Source organism: Protopterus annectens, chromosome 10.part0 (assembly GCF_019279795.1).
Source record: "Protopterus annectens isolate FY-2018-M chromosome 10.part0, PAN1.0, whole genome shotgun sequence".
Classification (NCBI taxonomy): Eukaryota; Metazoa; Chordata; order Ceratodontiformes; family Protopteridae; genus Protopterus; species Protopterus annectens.
Genome location: NC_056744.1, coordinates 1198378271 through 1198404823, shown reverse-complemented (window position 1 = coordinate 1198404823; position 26553 = coordinate 1198378271). Strand labels below are relative to the sequence as shown.

Below are 26553 nucleotides of genomic sequence, written 5' to 3'. Positions count from 1 at the left end.
GTGTTTTTGCTGGAGATACTGAGAGATATCTGTCTGACACTGACAAACTTGTACCTTTTTTCACCACCAGTGATAACTGTGTCTGTGATTTGTATCGGTGTCCTCCAGCAGGGATTCTGTGAGCCTGATAACAACAAACACAGACAATAAATTTATTATTTGCCTTATGTCCAAGCAGCCCTGTGATCTCAGTGAAACACTCGTTTTATGCTAATCTCCTTCAGTCAACACTGTTATCCTCCTGGTCTTTCTTTTTCATGCCTTCATTGCATTTTATTTTTCTTACCTGTGACTATCTGTTGACACCTGTCCATCTGCAGCCCTGCTTATGCTTATTATGACCCATACCTGGAATTTTCATGCCACTGTGTTCTTTCTCTCATTTTGTCAGTCTTGTATAGATTATATATGTGGAATAGATCTACAATGGATATAAAATGTTTACACACTCCTGTTAAAATGCCAGGTTTTTGTGATATAAAAAATGAGACCACAATCATTCATTTCAAAACTTTTTCCACCTTTTATGCGACCTATAACCTGTACAATTCAATTGAAAAACAAAACAAATATGTTAGGGGAAAAAATATAAAAAAATAAAAAATGTACAATAAGCTGGTTGCATAAGTGTTGTGCACACCCTTAAACTAATACTTTGTTGAAGCACCTTTTGATTTAATTACAGCATTCAGCCTACTTGGGTAGGAGTCTATCAACGTGGCACATCTTGACTTGTCAATATTTGCCCACTCTTCCTTGCAAAAGCACTCCAAATCTGTCAGATTGCGAGGGCATCTCTTGTGCACAGCCCTCTTCAGGTTAACCCACAAATTTTCTGTTGTATTTAGGTCTGGGCTGTGGCTGAGCCATTCCAAAACTTTAAATGTGAAGTTGTTAAATCTCGCCGTTTATTCTCACTGATGGCTTCGGAGCTGATCCTCGGCTCCGACATGGCCGATAGCAAGCTCAAGGTTTGCAGTAGCTCGAGACCAGCCCCTTATCCCACAATGAACTGCTGGAATTACCTCAGATCTAGTTTGCCGGGGCAAGAGAGATCTCGGTGATCCAGCTAGCCCGGACCATTTTAGAAACAAATCAATAGCAAGTCTTTAAAAAGTTTTCTTTTGTGTTTTATATATATAGTGTGTGTTAGTACTATTATATTTACTGTCTGGTTAAATTCTTAGATAGTATAAATAGTTTAAAAATTAGGGCCTTGTTGGCTTCTTAGTTTGGGTGGGCCTTTAGCCCCTTTTTCCTCTACTATTAATCCCTTTAATAGTTAGGCTTTTTCTGTGGGCCTCTTAGCCCCATATTTGTATCTTTGTTTGTGTGTGTGTATATATATATATATATATAGATATATATATGTATATATGTATATATATGTATATATATATGTATATATAGATATATATATATATATGTATATATAGATATATATATGTATATATAGATATATATATATATAGATATATAGATAGATAGATAATACTGTTATAGGTAGTGCCCGGTTTGGGCTTAGTTGTTTGTGAATCTAATTTACTGCTTTTCTCTTCAGTATGTCAGATGATAGGGAGAAATCCCATCCCAAATCGGGATTCAAAAAATGCCCAGATTGTGGGCAGAAAATGTCCGTCACTGATGGACACATTCAATGTGTCTACTGTCTGGGGGCCAAACACCTCCAAGACACCTGTAGCATTTGTCACTCCTTTTCTTCAAGAGTCTTCTTGGAGAGAAGGAGGAAACTTATAGACAGGGGATTGTTACAGCAATCTTTTTCGGAAGTTTTGAGTAGCCATGAAGGTGCTAATACAGCCTCCAAATCCAAGTCATCAGATAAGATCTCCAAAAAGGATACATTTCAGAAGGAGGGTCATCGGTTCCACAGTCATCAGAACCGAGTGTACCTGTGATTCGGAGCCAGCTGTCAGTATTGGAGCCGGTCTCTGAAGTTCCTTCTTCACCTCTGCTCCAGTCAGCACCGTTGGTGCATTCAGCTAAGTCTTCAGTCAGCCTTTCATATTTGGACATGGATCAGCTACTGCAGAAGCTTTTACAGGCACCAGGACTTGCCAAATTGTTGTCTGCCCTGACCACTTCGTCGGTGCCGAAGACCATGGAACCGGATTTGACGACTACTCTTCCGAGCTGTACTAAACTCTCGGAGCCAAAGGAAACTGAACTGATGGTTGTTGAACCCTTGGAGCCAATACCCGCACCGGTGTTATCGTCTCCATCTACTCTGATGTCCTCGGCGCCGACTGAGAACTCTTGGAGCCGACACTCTCCCATCGGGTCCGGGGAGGATAGTTGAACCGATTTGTCAGTGCCGACTCTTCCTCTCGGGGCTTCGGATTAGCTCGGCTCCTACCTCAGGCTCGGAGCCCAGGGTTTTGGTGCAGGAGGATTGGACGGTACTCTCGGGTCCGTCCACTCCTTCTCGTCGGAGACATGGTGCCTTCGATGCTATGAAGAGAGTTTTGTCTCCAAAGACAACGTCAGCTTTGGTTCAGCCTTCGCTCTCCCCTCAAGGTCCTGTGTCTGCTGCTTCATCTACCTGTCCCTCGAAGCGTAGAGACCCCGAGCCTCAAGTACCCCCACAGGGCATCCCCTGCTCTTCTGAGACCTCCCCAGATCCCCCCACTGAGGAGGTGCCCAGGAAGAGACTGTGCAAGAGGAGGCACTTAAGACTCCCCACAGGAGTCTTTGACATCTGACACGGACTTAGATGACTCAGAAGGGTCCCCTCAATCCCCCTCTGAGGATATCTCCTTTGCAGAGATACTAGAGATCCTTAGTCAGAGGGGCGATTGGCAGTCCAATACCCCTACTGAGGATGAGTCCCATGCTCTTGAAGGCTTTTGGGTCTCAACCTTCCACTTCTTGGGTGTCTCAGCCTTATGACGAGCTCATGGAACTGATTTCTCATAAGGCGTGGGAGTCACTGGAGACCATGGAACCTGTTCCTCGTAAGCCCAATAAATTCATGTCTGCCCCAGTGGACAAGCCATTTTTGACAAAGGGAGTGCCTGTTGATGCCATGGTGGTAGCTGCAGCCACCAAAAAGGAAGTATCTGAGACATCCACCTCTATCCAATCCCCTAACAGAGATTCTAGGGTCATGGATAGATATGGGAAGCGCATGTTTAGTTCCGCGACTTTTTCTCTGTGATCACTGAACTACTTAACCACTTTACAAGACTACAGAGAGATCTCCTGAAAGAGCTATGAAATACTCTCCAGGGTATGGTAGCTGCAGGGGTGGCCGACAAAGTCAACACCTAGCTCGCTACCCTAAACTCAGTGGTAAACTCGTCCATGCATCTCCTATCCTATGCAGCTGATGGTTCGAGTAGAGCCGCTAGTTCAGGCATTGCTATTCGAAGACAAGCCTGGATGCATCTCTGTTCCTTTGCGGAACTCTTCAAGTCTTCCTTCATTAATGCCCAATTCAATGGCTCATCACTGTGTGGGCCCAAAGTAAAGGAAACTTTAACCAGGTGTGAGCAGGAAGGCAAAACCTTATCTGCCATTGGGGGTCTGTTTTTCCACTCCTACTTGGCCCTACCCTAAGGGCCTTGGGGGGGGGGGGGGATGTGGTTCCGAAAAACTCAGGCATCCTTTCAGGACAAACGTGGTGATACCCCCTCTAGGGGCAGAGGAGAGGGTTATAACGGTAGACGCTGCCCCTGTGCAGAGGGGGTCCGCAGCAATGGGATGACAAGGCTCATTTCTCCGGTCAGTCCTACCAGCGCCCCTGAAAGGGGGCCCGACTGTTCAGCTCTGGAGGCAGTCAGGGGTCACTTGTCTTTGTATCCAGAAGCCTGGCTAAACATAACATTGGATACTTGGGTATAAAGCATCATTTCCAGAGGTTATTTCATACCATTCTTTACCCCTCCCATTTCTATCAAGAAAATCCCAGATATTCCACCCAATCTCGGGGCACAAGCAATTGTAGAGGTCCACAGATTGTTAGAAAAAAGAGTCATCCAACCAGTCCCAGCAGACCAAGTCGGATTCGGAACTTACTCAAGATTATTTTTGGTACCAAAGAAAACAGGGGACTGGAGACCTATCTTGGACCTCAACAGACTCAACAAGTTCGTAAAGAAAGAGAAGTTCCGAATGGTCACGCTTCAGTCTATTCTTCCCTTTTTAGGGAAAGGTGATTGGATGTGCTGCCTAGATCTCAAGGACGTGTACTATCACATAAAGATGGACAGACGCTCCAGAGATCATCTGCGCTTCCGGCTGGGAGCCAATCATTACCAGTTTTGTGCCCTGCCCTTTGGTCTCACTTCAGCCCCCAGAGTGTTCACCAAATGCATGGCAGTGGTCACGGCTCACCTGAAGCGTCTAGGACTCCAGGTGTTTCCATACTTAGAAGATTGGCTCCTCACCGTTACCACCAGGCATCAATTGACTCAGGCAGCACATAACACTCTGACACTCTGCCATCAATTAGGCATTACAATCAACTTTGAAAAGTCTACCTTATCGCCATCTCAGCATACCGTTTTTATAGGAGCAGAGTTAGATACCTCGACCACCACTCTACGTCTCCCTATCAAAAGAGTCTCTCTTCTCCGCCAAAACGTCAGCTCACTGGTGTCGAAGAACAAAGGTACAGCAGCGGAGGTATTGAAAGTATTAGGTTTGATGGCGGCAGTAATCCTGGCTATGTCACTCTCAAGGATGCATATGCGAATCCTTCAATGGCTCCTCTTCGCTCAGTGGTCTTACCAGAAACTACCAATGCACCACATGATTCTTATCACGGATTCTTGCAGGAGAGACCTTCGGTGGTGATTGACATCTCTTCATGTCACAATAGAAAGACCCTTTGCCCCCTCCCCCAGTAGACACTGTGACCACAGACGCTTCTCTGATAGGGTGGGGGGGGGGCATTTTCAGGGAAAGTCTGCCCAAGGCACATGGACACATCAAGAATAACATCTGCACATCAGTGTTCTAGAGCTGAGAGCGTTTTTTTCTGGTGTTGCAGTACTTTCAGGACTCTCTCCCTCTAGGGACTATTGCAATTCAGACCGACAACATGTCAGTAGTCAGGTCCTTGAACAAGCAGGGCGGAACCAAGTCTTACCCCCTTTGTCGAGAAGCCCTCAGAGTTTGGCAGTGGGCTGTGTTGTCCCAGCGTTTTCTGTTAGCAACGCACATCCTGGGGAAATCCAACGTCATAGTGGACAAGCTAAGCAGGGCAATATTACTTCCTCATGAGTGGTCTACAACAGGTTGCGGAGTTGATTTTCCACAAATGGGGCCAGCCTTGCTGCGACCTTTTTGCCAGCCATATCAATTCAAAATGCAGAAGCTACTTTGCCCTGATACCACCTCCCGGTCATCCCCCGAGAGATGCACTCTTACACGATTGGCCCCCGGGTCTCCTTTATGCATTTCCACCCTTCCCATTAATACCCAGATTTTTACAGAAAGCAAAATCGCTGGGAAGGAAGGTTATACTCATAGCCCCCTACTGGCCTCGACAAATTTGGTTTCCGTTTCTTCACCATCATCTGTTGGAGGATCCATGACCCAGTTCTGGACCTTCTTGGGGGACCTTCATCCTTCTCTGCAGTCCCTGAAACTGACTGCTTGGTTAAACCACTTCCCCTAATTTCCAGGCTTCATTCAATTTCAGAAGATACAAGACAGATTCTCTTGTCTTCTCACAAGCCATCTACCAGGAAACTATATGGCAGTAATTGAAAAGGTTCTCAATTTGGGCCAACGCGCAGAACATTGACCCTTTTCGAGCTCCGCTATCTTCGATTTTGGAATTTTTGACAAATTTTTTTAAGGAAGGGGCAGCAGCTGCTACAGTTCGAGTTCAGTTAACTGCTATCTCAAATTGTCACCTTGGTCTTGGTGGCTCGAATATTATGAGCCATAAATTATCCAAAACCTTCCTTAAAGGCGTTCTTCATGAGACCTCCGATCAAAATTCCCTTTTCTCCCTGGAATTTAAACCTTATGCTGTCTCAACTTATTCTTCCTCCCTTTGAACCAGCTTCTTCTTGTGCTTTAAAATTCTTATCTTGGAAAATAATATTTCTTGTGGCCATTATGTCTGCCCACAGAGTGTCAGAACTTTAAGCATTATCCATCAGACCACCCTACATGATCTTCCATGCTGATAGAGTATCTCTCAGAACAAACCCCTCATTTTTACCTAAAGTCTGTTCTGAGTCAAATTTCAATCAGGTCATTGAACTACCAGTTTTCTTCCCCAACCACTCTAGCAAATTGGAATATATGTTGCACAAACTTGATGTTCACAGACAGCTCAGATTTTATCTTGACAGAACTATGGATATTAGGAAATCAGATCAACTTTTTGTATCCTTCCCAGAAACAAAAAAAGGGAATCCAGTGGCTAAAACAACCTTATCTAAATGGTTATCCGATTGTATATCCTTTGTTTATGAAAAGGCGAACATGCCTTTAACGCACAAACCAAAAGCCAATTCTACCAGAGCTGTCTCTACCTCTTCTGCTTTTCAAGCTAAACTGCCCTTTGATGATATTTGCGCTGCAGCCACTTGGTCTAAGCCTCATACCTTTATCACACATTACAAAGTAGATAAGACTTCTAGGGACAGGGCTTCCTTTGGTTCTACAGTACTGAAGAACATACTCTCATGAGCCACCCAAGGTTGAGGGTGCAAGGGACACTACCCATCAGTGAGAATAAACAGCGAGATTTAACAACTTCACATATAGAAGTTATGTACTTACCATAACATTCCATGTGAGTTGTTTATCTCACCTTTATTCTCACGTCCCTCCCTCCTTCCCCCTCCTGACTGACTGTTGACTTAGAGGCTAGTGCCATCCTGGTTATTCAGTATTTCTTCTTTCCCTTTGGGAAGTGTTCTTAGTAGATATATTTGAGAGAGTATGTATATGTTGTATGTATGTATATATGTATAGACTGTTATTCGCAGCAAACAAGATCTGAGGTAATTCCAGCAGTGCACTGTGGGATAAGGGGCTGGTCTCAAGCTACTGGCAAACCTTGAGCTTGCTATCGGCCGTGTCGGAGCCGAGGATCGGCTCCGAACCCATCCGTGAGAATAAAGGCGAGATAACTCACATGGAACATTATGGTAAGTACATAACTTCTATTTTTCTTCTGGTGAAGCTATTTTTTTTTTGTTGATTTGGATGTATGATTGGGGTCATTGTTGTATTGAAAGGTGAAATTCCTCTTCATCTTCAGCTTTCTAGCAGATGCCTGAAGGTTTGGGCCAAAAGTGATTGGTATTTGAAACTGTTCTTAATTCTCTTCACCTTGGCTAAACACCCAGTTCCAGCTGAAGAAAAGCAACCCCAAAGCATGATACTGCCACCACCATGCTTCATGGTGGGGATGGTGTTCTTTTGGTGATGCAAATTGTTGTTTTTGCATCAAACGTACCTTTTGGAATTGTGACCAAAAAGTTCAACCTTGGTATCATCAGACCATAACACATTTTCCCACATGCTTTTGGGAGACTTGATGTATTGTTTTGGAAATTTTTGCTGGGCCTGGATCTTTTTCTGTGTAAGAAAAAGGCTTCCATATTGCAACCCTACCCCATAGCACAGACATATGGAGAATACAGGAGATTGTTGTCACATGTAGTACACAACCAGTACTTGCCAGAAATTCCTGCAGCTCTTTCAGTGTTGCTGTAGGTCTCTTGGCAGCCTCCCTGACCAGTTTTCATCTTGTCATCAGTTTTGGAGGGATGTCCAGTTCTTTGCAATGTCACTGTCCCATATTTCCTCCACTTTTTGATGACTGTCTTCACTGTGTTCCATGGTATATCCAATGCTGTGGAAATTTTTTTGTACCCTTCTCCTGACTACCTTTCAACAGTGAGATCCCTTTGATGCTTTGTAAGCTGTCTGTGAACCATGGCTTTTGCTGTAGCAGGCAACTGAGTACGTCAGGAAAGCCCTATTAGGACAGCTGAACTTTATTTGGGGTTAATCAGAGTCTCTAGTTGATGGCAGGTGTGTACCGAAGAAGACTGAATGCTGTAATTAAATCAAAAGGTGCTTCAGCAAAGTATTAGTTTAAGGATGTGCACACTTATGCAACCAGCTTATTGTACGTTTTTTTATTTTTTTATATTTTTTCCCCTAACAGATTTGTTTAGTTGAATTGTACAGGTTACAGGTCACATTAAAGGTGGGAGAAGTTTTGAAATGATTTATTGTGGTCTCATATTTTTATATCACAAAAACCTGGCATTTTAACTGGGGTGTGTAAACTTTTTATGTCCACTGTATGTGTACAAATATAAAGTGTTGTGTATGTTATTTCCATTTTGTAACATTAATATGGAATTTTATATAGATACTTAGTATTACGTGCATGTGTGTGTGTTAGTTGTTGCTTAGTTAGTAGTGATACCTGACATTATGGCAGACAGCCAAGGATTTAAAAAGTGCTCTTAGTGTGGTCACAAGCATCACCCCCAAGGATCCACATATACTATGTGTTTATTGTTTGGGCACTTCCCACCTTAACACACAGTTTCAGGCCTGTGCTTTTTTTAGCTCTTGGGCTCTCCAGACCAGGAGAAAGCAGCATATAGTCAAGGGTCTTCTCCCTCCATAGACATGATCTGCAACACCTGCTTCCACTTATTCCATCGCCTCCTCTCCAGCAAACAAGGATAAGAGGCCTAAAGACGAATAGAAAGAAAAAGAGAAGAAGATGAAAGAGATGGAAAAATCTGATTCAGAAAGGTTAAGGAAGTGTTCCCTGGAGCCAGATGTTCTTCAGTGGTCTAAGATGACAGTTTTTCAGATCTGTCCTTTGCCTTCTCAGTCCTAGTGAGCCTGAAGCTACACTCACTCCAGGAGTAGTGATGTTTGAGACCAACTTTGGTGGCTTCTACACTATTATCTAGAAGCCTGACTGAGCAAGATTTCAACAAGATGAAGAGGAAGTACCTTGGAACACAGATCCAGCTTGGGTTCTCTTGGTACTGCCTCTTGGGAATGTGTTGAGTCTTTGCCAGCTTACCCCTACTCTTCCTTCTCCAGTCCCGTCTGCCCTTTGACTATGTTTAATTGGGTCTGTCCTGGAGCACCTTTACTTGAGACAAAATCCAAATCACTTTAATTATGACAGCTTCCCATCCTGCTTCGACTCTGATATGTTCAGATATGGAAGAGACTCTGAGCCGAAGCTTCAGAGACAGAGTTTGAGGGGAGTGGGTCAACACTGAAGTTGTCATAACAGTCCTTTCCCCATGGGGCCATGGCACTCAGTAGCTAGGCTCTGAGATCAGCTTTGAGGTCAAGACCCATTGTCTCCAAGGTATCCTTTCCATCTGAGTATAGGAGGAAGCCTGTGGAGCCAATGTCATCCTTTGCCTTCGAGGCTTTTAAAGGTAAGGCACCTCCATCCAGTCCAGTTCTAGCCAAACCACAGCAGAAACTGGCTTCTACTTTTCATCTCTATGTCAGACAGGGGCAGTAGGTACTACAGGCTTCTCAGGCTACATGCTACATTAGCTACCAGTCTGATTTGGAACCTTCTGTTCTCCCACCAGAACTGATTCACAAGAAATAGGCATGCCAACAGAAGCATGTAGACTCTTCTCCAGAGTTTTTCACTGAAGATACAGACTTAGGTGAAGGAGAAGTCTTCCCCAGATTTGCCTCAGAAGATGTTACCTTCAATAAGATTTTTCAAATTGATGAAGCAGAGAGGGGCATGGTCCACCAATAACCCTTCACCAGATAAGTCTTTGAAGCATTTGATTCTGAGTCGCATTGTCCTGCACTCATTGACCTTATAGCTCAGTGGGCCTGGAAGGACCCTGATGTGGGAAAACCCAATCCCAAAAAAGCTGACAGAATTTTTGTAGCGCTAAAAGAAAGAAAGCATTGGAACAAAGATACACTGGTGGATGCAATTTTGGTAGTGGCATCCACTAAAAAGGAACTGTCAGAGGAAAGTTCCTCAGTCCACTAACAGGTAGTCTGGGGCTGTCAGACAATTTGGGAAACTGACTTATGCATCAGCAACTTTTGCGCTTAGAACACTGAATTACTTAGCCCATGTCATCAGATTTCTGAGACCTGACCAAGGAGCTTTCCAAGCGTATCACAAGTAACCTGCCTGCAGATTTTCAGAATGTAAGTTTACGCTCCAGTCTACTTCCAACATAGCCATGCGACTACTTTCTAATGCAGCTGATGGCATGGCTAGAGCAGCAGGTACCAGCATCACCATACATCAGCACACTTGGATGTATTTTTGTGATTTTGCAGAAAGCTTTGACATCCTTCATCAGTGCCCCATTTGATGGTTGCACTTTGTTTGGACCAAATGTAAAAGACATGCTAACCAGGAGTCAGTAGGATAGTAAGGCTCTCTCTGCAGTGAGAATCCATTTTTCCAGCTCTTTAAGAACCTTCTCTAGGAATTAGAGGACTGAGAAGAAAATTTAGCTCCATAAATCACAGAGCTCCTGTTGTGAGAGTTCTAGGAATAGAGCTTGTCATGGTAGGGGAGGAGGCAATTACAATGGATGTCACCCTAGAGGCAGAGGTGGACTGCACAGTCAGGGTTTTCATGGTCAGTTTACTGAGAAGCAATTTCTGCTCCCCCTTAAGTGTTGCCTGACTGCTGCACTCTGGAGGCAGTTGGGGGGCAGTTGTCTCTACATTCAGAAGCATGACAAAATGTTATAATGGATTTTTGAGTGCTAATCATAATTTCCAGAGACTATTCCATATCATTTTCCATTCCTTCTATAAAGAAGAAAAAAGTTTCCAAATTTCCATGAAGTCAGTGGGAACTCTCAGCAGTAGAAGTTTCCAAGCTGCTAAGAAAGACTCTTCCAACTGGTCCTCGAAGACCAGTTAGAATCTGGAGTCTACTAGAAGTTATTTTTACTACTCATGAAAACAGGGGACCTCAGATCCTTTTTGGACCTGGGGCACTTAAACCAATATGTGAAACAGACAGGATTCTGGATGGTCACAAATCAGTCCATTTTGCCTGTTGTGAGGAAGGACGATTAGATGTGCCCCACGTGTCTCAAGGATGCCTACTGTCATGTAAAGATAGAGAAGCATTTGACTGTCAAGTAAAGATAGTGAAGCATTTGAGGAGATTCCTCCATTTTTGGCAGGGGGCCAATCAGTATCAGTTCAGAACCCCAGATTTTGGTCTCACCACAGCCTCCAGGGTGTTTACCAAGATGATGGCAGTGATGGCAGAGCATCTTCACCTCCTAGGGACCCCATGTTTTCCTATACCTTGATGACAAGATCAAGGGGGCAATCACAATCAGCCTAACCAAAAGTAATCCTACTCCTGCACAATGGACATAATTTACCTGATGTCACCAGGATTCAAGTTTACAGGTTGACAGACTTCTCCACTCCAGGGTACTCTTCCTTCGCTTCACAGCCACTCAAGTTCTCCATCACCTTTCTACTCCAAATCTAATGGTCTGCCTCTTAGGCATAATGGTTTCTGCAGTATTCACAGGTCCATAAGTCAGATTTTACATGAGAGTGTTTCAGTGGACTGTAGCTGTGCAGTGGTCCCAAAATTTTCATCCACTACATAAAATATTTGTGTCACTCAAATCTGCAGATAGCACATTTCTTGGTAGATAAAATCTCCTTCAGTGACAGATGGATGTCCATTCCAAATGTATCCACCTGTGGCTGTAGTGATCATGGATGCATCCTTTCTATGGTGGTGGGGGGCATTTCCAAGGGAAGATGGCCCAAAGGTACCTGGTTACACACAGAGGCCAACCTTCATATCAGTATCTGGGAGTTGAGGGCAGTCCTCCTAGCATTGCAAGCATTTCAAAATGTTCTCCCCAGGGGTGTTATATCTACAGTCAGACAACATGTCAGTAGTCTGGTACATCAACAAACAGTGAGGAACCAATCCCTATGTCGAGAAGCCATGAGAGTTTGGCAGTGGGCGATGTGTTCTCAGTGCACATACCGGGGGTGTCCAGTGTGCTAGTGGACAAATTGAGCAGAACTATCTTATTGCCTCACTAGTGGTCCTTCAATCCAACAATGATTATCTTGATTTTCTGTTGCTGGGGCCAAAATGTTGCAGTTAGTTTGCATGTTACTTAAATAACAAATACAGCAGTTACTTTGCTCTTATCCTGCCACAGGGACAGTCACCAAGAGATTCTCTAATCTACAATTCACCCCCAGGTCTCCTCTTTGCCCTTCATCCATTGCCCTTAATGAACAAATTCATCCAGAAAGCAAGAATGTGCAAGGCCAGAGTGATCCTCATTGCCTTCTTCAGGCCCTAACATACGTGTTTCCATTCTTGTGACCTCTGCTAGTACATCCTTCACGGATGTTGGATTACTATCTAAACCTATTAAAACACCCATCTGGGCTACCTACTCCAGACCAGAAGTCCATGAATTTAACCGCTTAGTTCCTCTTGTTCTAACCTTAGCCAGAGATGCCAGTCTCCCTACTTCAGTTGTCCAGATCATGCCTGTGTCTCAAAAAACAGTTCACTAAGAACTACCACCATAGTAAATGGAAGAGATTTTCCTTTTGGGCTGTGTCAAAAGGTTTGGATCCTTTCTCTGCTCTTATTCCTTTCAATTTGGAATTTTTTCCAGAGCAGCTGTAGCTATTCCACTATCAAAGTGCAAATGGCCACTATCTCAGGCTTCCACATAGGTCAGAATGACAACTGTATAGCATCCTTAAAAATCTCAAAGGCCTTTATGAAGGGAACCTTTCTCCTACGACAACATATCAGAGATCCAGTACCTCCCTGGCAAATTACTGTCATGCTACAGGGATTGAGTCAACCACCCTTTGAACCAGCAGCATCAGCTTATTTGAAGTTTCTCTCTTGGAAAGCAGTTCTTCTGATGGCTGTTACATCAGCCAAGAAGAATTCAGAGATGCAAACACTTTCTTGCAAGCCTCCTTATCAGTTTTTTTTCACAAAGACAGAGTTTCCTCTTTCCTTCCTAAGGCAGCATCCGAGGTTAATTTAAATCAGTCAGTAAATCTACTAGTCTTTTTCACAAAATTTTCAAATAAAGGTGAATATATTTTACATATACTGGATGTACAACTTCTGCTTAGCTTCTGTCTTCATGGGACCAAGCAATTCAGAATGTCTTATCAGTTGTTTGTTGTTTTCTCAAAGCCTAAGTTAGGTAAAGCACTTAAGATTACTCTTTCCTAGATGGTTATCAAACTTATTTCTTTCATTTACAAGAAAAAAGGACTTGTCACAACAATCTAAACCTAAGGCTCATTCCACAAGGGCAAAGGCCACATCAACTGCCTGTTCTAGAAGTAGACTTCCTGTTGATATTTGTGCTGCAGTCCCTTGATCAACAGTTCACAGCTGTGTATCTCACTATAGACGAGATGTACAGTCCAAATCAGGCTGTTTCCTTTGGTTCCACTATTCTCAGGAACATCCTTCCTTGATACCACCCAGGTATAACAGCTTGGGAATCTGTCCCATGTTTGAATTGGATGAAAAATAGACAACGCTGGTTGCAAAAGTTATGTACTTACCGTAATGATAGATCTGTAGATCTGTGTCTGATTTTCATCCAGTTCAACCTCCCTCCCTCCTGTCCCCTTCCAAATGTACATAACTGGACTTCTTGTGACCAAGTTATTTCTGTGTTAGACTTTGTATGTGAACTCATTAATGACTGCCTGCTACCCCTACCAGTTTTTCCTGTATACTAGATTTGGTCTTGAACATGATTGGTACATATTATCTTACGGGACAAACTCGATCTGAGATACTGAGGTGGAATGGAGGGAATTATTGGTAGGGGAGGAGTTAGAGACCTGGAACCGAACAGCTTACAAGTCTGTACTGAGGTCAGATCTGATTGGATCCGACAACCCGTACTTTGAATGGGACAAAAAAAGGACAACAGGGTTCGATCTGTCATTTTGTATCATGATAATAAGTACATAACTTTCATATTTTGTGGGGGGGAAGCCCCCCCTGCTAATTATATATTTCAGCTGAGATTGCAGAACAACAGGGTAAGGTCAAGTTCTCTTACCCCGCTGCACTGCAATCTCATACAAAACCACCATTACAAAAACCATTTGCTCGTATGAGTGCTGATATGAATGTTCACTCTTGTAGATTGTAACCATGTGTGTGTGTGTGTGTATATATATATATATATATATATATATATATATATATATATATGTGTGTGTGTGTGTGTGTGTGACCATTTCTTTGATTCGCAAAGTGATTTATTCCAAATGTTTGAAATTTAATTTTTTTAAATTCCAGGTAGAAATGCAATATAGTGAAAGTCACCCAATTAAAAATGTTTCAAAAAATTTTTTTTTTTGCAGGGAGTGATGCACCCATGCAACCCACATGTGGTAGGCTTCACCCCTAACACCTCCCTTTAATTAAATATACTAATTTCACATCATACAACTATGGAAAAAAGTGAAAATAGCACACACGCACACACACACGGAATAACTGTCAACTTACAAATAGAAACTATACCAGCAGTAGTTATGTATAATTAATACTAGTTACCGGATAAAGCTTTTTCATATATTTTTACAAATTCTGCTTCTGTTTTACATATCTAAGTGTAGGTATGCTATATTCTGAAAGTGACTTTTAAACAAATGACCATTCAGTTAATTGGGCTTTTGATAATTTTAACAATAACTAAAAACAAAAAAAACTCCAGGCTCCACACAAATATTTAATAAATTAAGAGCTTTCATCTGAAATACAAAGGACTTCATCAGAATAACTACTAAGTCTAAAATCACAGTATAAATACCCACTTCAGTTAACAAAAAAAAACCTCCCCTGAATTAACATTTCCAAGGCAACTGAAATAATTACATGACATCATTCTCATAAAGGTTACATATAAAAAGCAAGCAGTATATATAAAAACACCACATATTATACACAAATAAAATTACAAATGCAAATATGCTGTAAATTAACCTCAGTATAATAATATATATACAGTAAAACATACAGAACAAAACCTACATCTATAAAAAATAAGATTCCTTTAAATGCAAGACACTACTTAGAGACATTGTATCATTCAGCCCAGGCATAACTGTGGCATTAGTTTTTAACTGCCACTTCAATTCTAAAAATTCAAAAAAAAATCATCACTAGGGCCACCTCTCTACCCCAAATCCACCTGGTCTATAACCACAAATCTGAATTCATGCGAAGGGTTGGAATCCACATGCTTAAATAAAGTGTTTTTATCATTTTTCTTCCTGATATCGTAAATATGCTGGTAAATTCTCTTTCTAAGGCTCAATTTAGTTTTTCCAACGTAGAATTCACTGCAGGATTTACACAAGGCCAAGTAAACAACCATTTTACTACCACACTGGAATTTACCCTGTACTTTAATATTATCAAACCCTTCCACATAGAATTCTTTACCTTCAGCAACGAATGGACAATGGGAACAATAGCCACATTTGGCCATTTTTCCAACTCCAGGCTTAGTACTAACATTTTCTAATAAAGTCTTAAAACACGTCCTTCTTGTATACGATAACAGTTTTTCCTCCACAATCTGTTTATATTGCTCATCTACACAAAATATTCTCCAGTTTTTTTCTGTTAATAGTCCCCAGCTCAGAAAAATTGCTATTATGTTAAAACCAAAGCTCTCTCAAAACTTCTGTGCTCAGCACTTTGAGTTCGATTAAATTCAGTAACCATATTACCTCCCCTAAGTAATGGGGTGAACTGTCCTAAATATCTTTTCCTATTAACCTCTGAAAAAATTATCTTTACAAAATCATCAGGATACCCTCTAACTCTAAACATAGAACTAGGTGCTTTCCTAAATTCCATGTCATCTGATACCATCCTAGCCAAACGCACAAACTGGCCTTTGACCAGAGATTTTTTCAGATGTATGGGGTGCATATTCGAAAAATGCAACAAGACATTAGAGTAAGAAGGCTTCCTGTAGATGGTGGACTCATACCTCCCCATCTCATAATTCTTGCTGATGGTCCCATCTAAATGTTGTGTCTTTCGGCTTTTCCCGGTTAGGGGTTGCCACAGTGGAACTCCGGTCCACTAATGATTGGCAGTAGATTTTTACGTGCCGAGTTGCCGGCCCTGATGCACAACCTTCAACGAAGGTACGCCCATTCACGCATGTCTCCACATAGAAGGCTCTCTAGCTGAGAATCGAACGGGACAACGTCTTACTGTGAGGCGACAACGCTACTACAGCACCACCACAGCGAGACCTAAATAATTAAGCAAAACAAATCAACCACAAAGGGTAAAGTGCCTCGAGCAAAATGTAGTTTCAAAATCCAAATAACCTTTTCTTGAGGCACAACACGACAAGAAGCTTGATCTTTTATTAAACACACTAAACTGAAGAACAAAAACAATAAAACATCCACTAAGCGCTTTCACATTCTCTCAGATGCTTCATCAGACTGTTAAAAAGCTAAGCCATTTCTACATTAAAATACCTTTGCTGTTATTTCATCAACCAATCATTATTGTTCCATACTTGATGACATCAGTGCTTAATTGATTAAAAAATTTAGTAACACAGAAAACTAAACCACGTCCAACCTGAAAACGAACCTTTTATTGACAAGTTTGTTGAAGCGCTTTTCGGCTTACAATTGTTAGCCTTCCTCAGAACAAATAAATCACAAAATCCACATATTTTTATATGTTAAAAAGGCGCCAAGACTGAACAATTAGTACCTCATTAAACAATTAAGTTTTAAAAGTATCTTACAGTTAAAATACACTAAAATAGCACACAAATAATTTAATAATTTAAAAATAATTATTTCAGGTAGACTCTAGGGTAACCATTTACATTTATTTAAAGAAAAAACATGTGTATGTATATTTCTAAACTGACTTGAAATGAAAAACATGCTACTTAATAACATAACTTAAGGAGTTGAAAGTATATTTAAGAGTAATATAATAATACTAGTCCTACATTATGTATTAGAAACTATCTCGCCAAACTTTTTAGTTTCAGAAGGACACCTATTGAAAGGGCATCATTAAGCCCAGGGAAGCTGCTTGCATTTAATTTGACTTGCCATTTCAATTCTAGTTCTAGTAATTTTAAAGAGTGTGGGCCACCCCTAAAGTTACTTTCTAGTTTGTCGATAACCATAAATTTGAATGAATGATCAATAATGTGCTTCGCTAGTGCGTTGTCAGCCTTCTTGTGGGAAATAGCATATATGTGTTCATAAATTCTATCTCTGAGTCTCCGCTCAGTTTTTCCCACATAAAAGGCAGGACAACAATTGCACTTAGCTAAATAAATAATGTCTTTTGAGTTACAGTTGTACTTATTGTGCAGTTTGTATTTAATTTCATTTAACATGAAGAAGTTGTTCACAGAGATGTGTTTACACATGTTACAAGCCTCACATTTAAACATCCCAGTCGACTTCCTCAATGAATTAGCTTTAAACTTTAAAGTATCTTTTAAATTACGGCCACGTTTGAAAATAACCTTAGTTCCATGTCCTATTTTGTCCATTAAATTCAAGTTGTTTCTAAACAAGTTCCAATTTTTATTTAATATATTAATAAATGAAAAACTTGTTTTTACATATGTTGTAGAAAATTATTAGTTCTATTAAAATTATTATTATTAGATTGTAAAACATTAATCTCATCACTACTCGAGTTAATGTTGGTCACACTGTCTGTACCATGGGCTTTGATAGCCAATAAAGGTCTAAAAATGTTGGTTTCTCTCTTTATTTTCACCTCGGCTGTCATCTCTTCTAAGAGCTCCAACGGGTACTCCCTTTTAGTGAAAGCTTTTTTTAAAAATAAGCATTCCTCATCAAATTCAAAATCAAGAGTAACTATCCGGGCCGCTCTTACTAATTGCCCTTTTATGACCGCCTTCTTTTGGTAAAAAGGGTGGCAACATGAGTAGTGGAGAAATGTATTCGAATATGTCATTTTACGATAAATTCTAGATAAGTAACTGTTCAATTCAACATTTTTAGATAACCTTATATCCAAATATGGAATTGAGTAACTATCAAATGTGTACGTGAACTTCAAAAATTCAGTCGAAGTATTGAAAGAGTCGACTAAGAGTGAGGCTGTGTTGTCATTACCCTTTATTAAAATAAAGATGTCGTCAAGGTATCTAGTGTAAAAAAAACTACTGTGTCCAGGTACAACTTTGATTTGAAAACAAAATCAAATTCCCAAAAAGCCATCACTAAATTTGCTACACTTGCTCCGTAAGGAGAACCCGTAGCAATACCTATTTTCTGAACAAAAAATGATGTATCAAAAATAAAAAAATTATATGAAAGAACTAAAGCTAAAAGTTCAGAAACCAAAAAAATGTCTTTTTTTGGAACATTATGTTTATACATCATGAGTGTTACCCATTCAGTAACTATGGTGTGTGGGATACAAGTGTATAAATCTTTTACGTCGATAGTTAAAAAGTTATAGTTGGCATCAAATTCAAGAGTGTTAATCTGTTCCAAGAAAGACCAAGAGTCTTTGCAGATTTGTTTTTCATTTACTACTATTTTCTGTAAAAAAGAATCAATAACTTTAGCACAAACATGTAAAGGTGACCCCCTTCCATCTACCAGTGGTCTCATAGGGGGATTAATTAAATCATTATGGATTTTTGGAATCCCGAAAAAACTCGGGTAGGTAGGAAAAGAAGTAGTCAAGTAGTTTAAGCAGTTCTGATCAATATGCACTTCAATAAATAAGTCATTAATACTAGTTTTCACTAGATTGTAAGCTTTGTTCACCTCAGACCTAGAGCTCGGTGAATAGGATTCATTATCCAACATAGCTCTCATCCTACAATTGTAGTCATCAATGTCAAATACTACAATTCCACCACCTTTATCTGGCTTACATAGTCGGATCTTTTGTGATTGGACAAATTTAATTAGATCAATTTCTTCAGGGTTAGTTACTCTCTTTGTTCTTTCTTTAGCCAGAGATCTAAAATCCAATTCACAAACACTCTCAAACATTTGTATAGCAGGATGTAGGGGTGGGTTGAATGTACTGGGTATATGAAAGCTTAAAGAAGGTCCTGTGTTAGTGATGTCACCAAATAAGTATTGAAAGTTTAACTTTCTAGTGTAAAGTTTAAGATCAAGAATAGCAGACGTAATGTCAAACTTCGTATAGGGGACATATGTTTGTCCTTTAGATAGTAATTCAATCAAATCTAGTGATAATGGGCAAGAAGAAAAATTATAGACTTTAAAGTCTTTACTCTTATTGTACATAATTATAGGCTTTTGTGGAACTAAAGAGTTCTCAAAATTGCCCAAGGCAGTATTTACATCATTATTATGAGAACCAGCAACAAAAGATTCATGTGTGTCAATGGAGGGGGGTTCGGCCTGAATCAAAAATTCATTAACTCCGATTTCCTCCTCCATTAAAAATTTTTAGACCTTGTATTAAAATTATGCGTAGGTCTTTGTTGCTTGGGTCTTGCCCCATTATACTCATGATTTGAACTTCTGTTAGAAGGAGTGGCATTTTTAGTATTACTAGACCTTGAATTAGTGTTATGGTTATTTTTTGAATTATTCTGAAGTCTTTCACTTTTTCTTAAAGTTGGAAATTCTACATCATCATCTAAATAGTTATTGTCAAGCTCAACATTATCAACAATAATATCATTAGGATATGAACATTTGCAACTAGTACATTCAGTCAAAGAACAAGCATTGTGACCTGTGTTTCTAACAGTCATACGTTGCCAAGATTGTGCTAAAGAAGGCGTAGGATATGCTGTGCCTTCCTTATAGGCTTTAATGTCTCTCTCAAGTTTTCTGTTCTTGTTTGCTTGCAATTTAGTCAGATGTTTATCAATGCTCATTATAGACCTAGAGTAGTCATACTTATATCTGTAAAACTCAGAGTCACTAGTTACAGTTTTGTCCAATTCCAACACAGTATCAGTCAATTCACAAACCAAAATAGAGTAGTGTTTAATCATAAGGTTAAGCAAGTCTGCTCCCTGTCATTCAAATAACTGCACAAGTTCTTTATGAAAAGGGGAGTCGTTCACCAAACCTGTAGGGTATTGAGTTCTGCGTAAACCCTTTGGTATAATCTTAACGTTTAAACATTCTTTAAAATAAGCGATCTCAAGTTGTGTCTTTTTCAATTTCAGCAAATGATTATCAAGGGTTTTTAAATTACTTACAATGTCTGGTGTGACGTTTTTATCTTGGAGTTGTTCTCCCCTGTTAATATTAGGAAGAACTTGTTCTGCTGAATTTCTCCCGAATACAAAAGAGTCTTTTATCAATCAGGACAGTATTGGCGAGTTGTTAGTTAATGAAAGAGAAGTGCGTTGCCCAGAAAAAATGTTTGGCGTAACATTAACTGATACAACAGATGGCTGAGAAACACCATTCGGATGTGTTTGTATAATCGAATCCTTTTGTCTGCTAGCATGCGACGTAGATGCTGGTGACCCTTGACGTGGTGGCGGTGTGCTGTCATCACTGAAAGTAGTCATAGAATTACCTTCCGTACTACAGCCGTTTTTTCCATTCCATTGGTCAGTAGTAAAATTAACACTGTCAATGTGCAACATGTTCGAGTCAGTAGCTTTTGCAGACATGAATTTTTTGAATATTTTCTGGTTTGAGTCTACCTGATCAAGTCGTTTACAAAGTGCATCAATTTTTTCCATAAGTAGTCCGAAGTTCGCATTTTCAGTAACTGACAAATGTGCTTTAGCAGTTGTATTGTTGGGATTAGCTATTTCAGTTAACTGAAGTCCTAAAAGGTTCGATGCAGCAGGTGAAGACGGGTGGAACGCCATAAAACTAAGAAATAGATAGACTCCACGAGCACAAACTAGTAACACTGAAAACTAAACCACGTCCAACCTGAAAACGAACCTTTTATTGACAAGTTTGTTGAAGCGCTTTTCGGCTTACAATTGTTAGCCTTCCTCAGAACAAATAAATCACAAAATCCACATATTTTTATATGTTAAAAAGGCACCAAGACTGAACAATTAGTACCTCATTAAACAATTAAGTTTTAAAAGTATCTTACAGTTAAAATACACTAAAATAGCACAAAAATAATTTAATAATAATTAATTGTAAGCCGAAAAGCGCTTCAACAAACTTGTCAATAAAAGGTTCGTTTTCAGGTTGGACGTGGTTTCGTTTTCAGTGTTACTAGTTTGTGCTCGTGGAGTCTATCTATTTCTTAGTTTTATGGCGTTCCACCCGTCTTCACCTGCTGCATCGAACCTTTTGGGACTTCAGTTAACTGAAATAGCTGATCCTAACAATACAACTGCTAAAGCACATTTGTCAGTTACTGAAAATGCAAACTTCGGACTACTTATGGAAAAAATTGATGCACTTTGTAAACGACTTGATCAGGTAGACTCAAACCAGAAAATATTCAAAGAATTCATGTCTGCAAAAGCTACTGATTCGAACATGTTGCACATTGACAGTGTTAATTCTACTATTGACCAATTGAATGGAAAACACGGCTGTAGTACGGAAGGTAATTCTATGACTACTTTCAGTGATGACAGCACACCGCCACCAGGTCAAGGGTCACCAGCATCTACGTCGCATGCTAGCAGACAAAAGGATTCGATTATACAAACACATCCGAATGGTGTTTCTCAGCCATCTGTTGTATCAGTTAATGTTACGCCAAACATTTTTTCTGGGCAACGCACTTCTCTTTCGTTAACTAACAACTCGCCAATACTGTCTTGATTGATAAAAGACTCTCTTGTATTCGGGAGAAATTCAGCAGAACAAGTTCTTCCTAATATTAACAGGGGAGAACAACTCCAAGATAAAAACATCACACCAGACATTGTAAGTAATTTAAAAACCCTTGATAATCATTTGCTGAAATTGAAAAAGACACAACTTGAGATCGCTTATTTTAAAGAATGTTTAAACGTTAAGATTATACCAAAGGGTTTACGTAGAACTCAATACCCTACAGGTTTGGTGAACGACTCCCCTTTTCATAAAGAATTTGTGCAGTTATTTGAATGACAGGGAGCAGACTTGCTTAACCTTATGATTAAACACTACTCTATTTTGGTTTGTGAATTGACTGATACTGTGTTGGAATTGGACAAAACTGTAACTAGTGACTCTGAGTTTTACAGATATAAGTATGACTACTCTAGGTCTATAACGAGCATTGATAAACATCTGACTAAATTGCAAGCAAACAAGAACAGAAAACTTGAAAGAGACATTAAAGCCTATAAGGAAGGCACAGCATATCCTACGCCTTCTTTAGCACAATCTTGGCAACGTATGACTGTTAGAAACACAGGTCACAATGCTTGTTCTTTGACTGAATGTACTAGTTGCAAATGTTCATATCCTAATGATATTATTGTTGATAATGTTGAGCTTGACAATAACTATTTAGATGATGATGTAGAATTTCCAACTTTAAGAAAAAGTGAAAGACTTCAGAATAATTCAAAAAATAACCATAACACTAATTCAAGGTCTAGTAATACTAAAAATGCCACTCCTTCTAACAGAAGTTCAAATCATGAGTATAATGGGGCAAGACCCAAGCAACAAAGACCTACGCATAATTTTAATACAAGGTCTAAAAATTTTTAATGGAGGAGGAAATCGGAGTTAATGAATTTTTGATTCAGGCCGAACCCCCCCTCCATTGACACACACAAATCTTTTGTTGCTGGTTCTCATAATAATGATGTAAATACTGCCTTGGGCAATTTTGAGAACTCTTTAGTTCCACAAAAGCCTATAATTATGTACAATAAGAGTAAAGACTTTAAAGTCTATAATTTTTCTTCTTGCCCATTATCACTAGATTTGGTTGAATTACTATCTAAAGGACAAACGTATGTCCCCTATACGAAGTTTGACATTACGTCTGCTATTCTTGATCTTAAACTTTACACTAGAAAGTTAAACTTTCAATATTTATTTGGTGACATCACTAATACAGGACCTCCTTTAAGCTTTCATATACCTAGCACATTCAACCCACCCCTACATCCTGCTATACAAATGTTTGAGAGTGTTTGTGAATTAGATTTTAGATCTCTGGCTAAAGAAAGAACAAAGAGAGTAACTAACCCTGAAGAAATTGATCTAATTAAATTTGTCCAATCACAAAAGATCCGACTATGTAAGCCAGATAAGGGTGGTGGAATTGTAGTATTTGACATTGATGACTACAATTGTAGGATGAGAGCTATGTTGGATAATGAATCCTATTCACCGAGCTCTAGGTCTGAGGTGAACAAAGCTTACAATCTAGAGAAAACTAGTATTAATGACTTATTTATTGAAGGGCATATTGATTAGAATTGCTTAAACTACTTGACTACTTCTTTTCCTACCTACCCGAGTTTTTTCGGGATTCCAAAAATCCGTAAAGATTTGATTAATCCCCCTATGAGACCATTGGTAGATGGAAGGGGGTCACCTTTATATGTCTGTGCTAAAGTTATTGATTCTTTTTTACAGAAAATAGTAGTAAATGAAAAACAAATCTGCAAAGACTCTTGGTCTTTCTTGGAACAGATTAACACTCTTGAATTTGATGCCAACTATAACTTTTTAACTATCGACGTAAAAGATTTATACACTTGTATCCCACACACCATAGCTACCGAATGGGTAACACTCATGATGTATAAACATAATGTTCCAAAAAAAGAAATTTTTTTGGTTTCTGAACTTTTAGATTTAGTTCTTTCATATATTTTTTTTTATTTTTGATACATCATTTTTTGTTCAGAAAATAGGTATTGCTATGGGTTCTCCTTACGGAGCAAGTGTAGCAAATTTAGTGATGGCTTTTTGGGAATTTGATTTTGTTTTCAAATCAAAGTTGTGCCTGGACACAGTAGTTTTTTTACACTAGATACCTTGACGACATCTTTATTTTAATAAAGGGTAATGACAACACAGCCTCACTCTTAGTCGACTCTTTCAATACTTCGACTGAATTTTTGAAGTTCACGTACACATTTGATAGTTACTCAATTCCATATTTGGATATAAGGTTATCTAAAAATGTTGAATTGAACAGTTACTTATCTAGAATTTATCGTAAAGTGACATATTCGAATACATTTCTCCACTACTCGAGTTGCCACCCTTTTTACCAAAAGAAGGCGGTCATAAAAGGGCAATTAGTAAGAGCGGCCCGGATAGTTACTCTCGATTTTGAATTTGATGAGGAATGCTTATTTTTAAAAGAAGCTTTCACTAAAAGGGAGTACCCGTTGGGGCTCTTAGAAGAGATGATAGCCGAGGTGAAAATAAAGAGAGAAACCAACATTTTTAGACCTTTATTGGCTATCAAAGCCCATGGTACAGACAGTGTGACCAACATTAACTCGAGTAGTGATGAGATTAATGTTTTACAATCTAATAATAATAATAATTTTAATAGAACTAATAATTTTTCTACAACATATGTAAAAACAAGTTTTTCATTTATTAATATATTAAATAAAAATTGGAACTTGTTTAGAAACAGCTTGAATTTAATGGACAAAATAGGACATGGACCTAAGGTTATTTTCAAACGTGGCAGTAATTTAAAAGATACTTTAAAGTTTCAAGCTAATTCATTGAGGAAGTCGACTGGGATGTTTAAATGTGAGGCTTGTAACATGTGTAAACATCTCTGTGAACAACTTCTTCATGTTAAATGAAATTAAATACAAACTGCACAATAAGTACAACTGTAACTCAAAAGACATTATTTATTTAGCTAAGTGCAATTGTTGTCCTGCCTTCTATGTGGGAAAAACTGAGCGGAGACTTAGAGATAGAATTTATGAACACATATATGCTATTTCCCACAAGAAGGCTGACAACGCACTAGCGAAGCACATTATTTCCTGCATTGATCATTCATTCAAATTTATGGTTATCGACAAACTAGAAAGTAACTTTAGGGGTGGCCCACACTCTTTAAAATGACTAGAACTAGAATTGAAATGGCAAGTCAAATTAAATGCAAGCAGCTTCCCTGGGCTTAATGATGCCCTTTCAATAGGTGTCCTTCTGAAACTAAAAAGTTTGGCGAGATAGTTTTTAATACATAATGTAGGACTAGTATTATTATATTACTCTTAAATATACTTTCAACTCCTTAAGTTATGTTATTAAGTAGCATGTTTTTCATTTCAAGTCAGTTTAGAAATATACATACACATGTTTTTTCTTTAAATAAATGTAAATGGTTACCCTAGAGTCTACCTGAAATAATTATTTTTAAATTATTATTAAATTATTTTTGTGCTATTTTAGTGTATTTTAACTGTAAGATACTTTTAAAACTTAATTGTTTAATGAGGTACTAATTGTTCAGTCTTGGCGCCTTTTTAACATATAAAAATATGTGGATTTTGTGATTTATTTGTTCTGAGGAAGGCTAACAATTGTAAGCCGAAAAGCGCTTCAACAAACTTGTCAATAAAAGGTTTGTTTTTAGGTTGGACGTGGTTTAGTTTTCAGTGTTACTAGTTTGTGCTCTTGGAGTCTATCTATTTCTTTGATTAAAAAATTTAACTAAAAAAATTGCTGGCTGAAATTCATGTTCAAAACTTCTGTGATTCTTTATATTAAAAACAGATATTTAATTTATAATAGATGCTTCAACCTCATGCAGCTTAAAAACATATATACATATCTCAAACTATATGTTCCACTATTTAAAAAAAAGTGCTTATGTATAAATGTATACTATAAAAATATAAAATATATCAAATATATATGTTGTATATGCATATTGGGAATACACCTATATTATATGTAGCTCATATTATGAGACGAATATATTATTATATAAAAGGTTTGTTGATGTTTATTTAATATGGAAAGGTGATGAGCAGACACTAAAAGAGTTCATTCAATATATAAATGGCACCACAAGTTTCCTGTCTTTCACAGGGAAATGGTCACTAGACGAAATTGAATTTTTGGATGTCATACTACTGAAAGAAGGCAACACTGTACAAACACAGTTATTCAGAAAAGAATGTAGAAGAAATTCTTTGCTACATTGCACTAGTATGCACCCTCCACATGTCTATCGCAATATAGTAAAGGGTCAAGCACTTAGGGTCTCTAGACTCACCACAGATGAGACTAGGTTTCAGGGAACCATAGAGACCTTATCTAATGAATTCAAAGAGAGAGGGTATACGTCAGAAGAAAGAAGGAGTTTGCATCAGGAAGAGGTTGTTGATAGAGTAAGTGGAAAACCCTATATATGCAGAGGTAGACAGATAGATCATCAGAATGAAAGAAGAGCCTTGTTCAGGCCACAACAGCCAGTAATACCATATACAAATAATAATAAGATGATCAGGGAGATCTTCCACAGAAATTGGAATATTCACACAACAGATGATGATATACAGCGACTTGTGGGTGATAAACCTAGATTTACTTACAAGAATACAAAAT

The 26553-nt window shown here is 39.0% G+C and overlaps 1 protein-coding gene across 7 annotated transcripts in view; it reads left to right on the top strand.

Annotated features, from left to right (window-relative positions):
• POMGNT1 (protein O-linked mannose N-acetylglucosaminyltransferase 1 (beta 1,2-)) overlaps window positions 1-26553 on the top strand; it is a 1898302-nt gene that overhangs the window by 1088359 nt on the left and 783390 nt on the right. The window lies entirely within an intron of this gene.